Source organism: Chenopodium album, chromosome 5, assembly GCF_948465745.1.
Source record: "Chenopodium album chromosome 5, dcCheAlbu1.1, whole genome shotgun sequence".
Taxonomy (NCBI): domain Eukaryota; kingdom Viridiplantae; phylum Streptophyta; class Magnoliopsida; order Caryophyllales; family Amaranthaceae; genus Chenopodium; species Chenopodium album.
The window spans coordinates 34,625,741-34,627,823 of record NC_137838.1 but is presented as its reverse complement, the minus strand read 5'-3'; positions in this window follow the sequence as shown (position 1 = coordinate 34,627,823).

Below are 2,083 nucleotides of genomic sequence, written 5' to 3'. Positions count from 1 at the left end.
CACTTCTTTTCCCATTATTATTACTTGGCATCATTTTCAACAATATGATAATCAATAATCTCCACTGAGTACACAAATGGTACATTCCAACAACCTCAAATGTATCACCTAGACAGGGTTTTAACAACCAACACATGAGTCAACACAGTTAAGCAATTACCTTCTGAGTCCTTCTAAACTGGGTTTTAACAACCAGCTCTTCCTCCTTCACTAACTCACCTTGGTTTTTCTGAAAAAAAAAACAAGGATTTTTACCATGACTGAAATTAACTTCACAATATTGACAAAATACCATGCACACAACAAGAATCACAACCATTACCTTCGGCTTTTTTGCTGTTTTGTTTACTGATTTGCCACCCTTCCTCTTTCCTTTTTGAAGGCGTTCCTGCAGCAACTGCAAACAGAGTTCTTGCAGCTTGTCATTTGGTATACCAGAAGGAGGAGTATCATCCTCTTCTTCCCTACCCTCACCACCGTCTCCCTCATCTGATGCATCTTCATCATCCTCTTCATCAGATTGTTTCTTTTCAGAGCCCTCCCCACTACTGGTATCCCCCAATTCCTCTTTCTCAAAATCAGGATCTACATCAGAATCAACATTAACCTTCTTCTTGCCTTTATTAGCACCTTTGGGTTTAACCCCATCATTCACCTTCACTGATTTCCCCTACAACCCAAAAAATTACAGACATTTACAGCAATTAAGTACACATAAACCGTAAACAAACAAAAAATACAATCAACACAAACACATCAACTCACCACATCCTTTCTACGAACAACACCACTTCCACCGGCTTCATATTTCCTCTTAGTCATTATCCAATCCTGCCACACGCACTTAATTACTCATCCATTTTTACACAACCAATGGAATCAATAACCTTCATTTACACACTGAATTCGTCCTAAATTAACCAATACCTCTAAAAAAGTAATTCCAAACAGCTGAGGTCTAGAATAAAGGGAGGACATCATTACCCTACTAAGAAGCCCATATTTTAGCAGCATACTCAACATTCATTCGATATATAAACTCAACCTCCTCATGCATGAATAACTAAATAACAAAGTGTAATACGCATCCAACTAAGATCCACAACACACTTCAATTTTTTTGAGTTAAACCTAATCACAAACCCTAGATGATCAGCTTTTCCCAGAGTTCGAAGGTAATAACACTAAAAACCCATTTTATACTAAACAATTTCGCCACAATTACAATTGACATTAGCAGAAACTAAGCACAAACCCTAAATGACCTGCAATTCCCAAAATAAAAAGGTATAAATCGGAACAAACATTAAATTCGGCTCAATTTCACCAACAATTACATGAAAAACAATCGCATACGCAAATTCATACTAACTCAAAACCTACCATCGACCACGTTAAACACCAACACAAATTACACAAACCCCGCAAAATGCACAATTGAACGACTTACCTGGGAAGATAGGAATTCACCACTTCACTTCAACTAACAACAACCGACGGTATGTTCTGAAGAAGCACTTGAAGCGCAAACGACGGAGGACGAAAGAGGAGAAGAAACCAGAGAACTTAAGAGAGAGAAGCAACTAAGTAAGAAGAGAGAGAAAAAATTAAATGACAAAGAGAGAGAATGAAGCAAAAGGTGAAGACTCCAACTTTTCAACTTCCCCGTTACAATTCAAACAATAACAGGGTCAACAATAAAGTCAAGACTTTAAATAAAAGAAAACATATTGCTTTTATTGAGTCAGCCAGCCGAAATTACAGATATGCCCTCCTATTTACAATCTTTGTAAATAGTCCCTATGCGCCTAGATGGACTCCACTAACTTCTTTCGTTTTCCATTCTTTTTATTTCTTCTTTTATTTTTTTTTTCTATTTTCCTTTATACTTTTATTTTGTTTTCTTATTTTATTTTTATTTCTTTTTCCTTTCTTTTTCTTTTCCCTTTTATTTTCTTTTAATTCTTGTAATTATAAATTCCCATTTTGGGGTAAAATTAGAATTACAACTAGAATAAGAATTAGACCACATATCTCTTAGCTTAGTTGAGAGCTTCTCTCTCTAGATCTAGGGTTAGTTTTA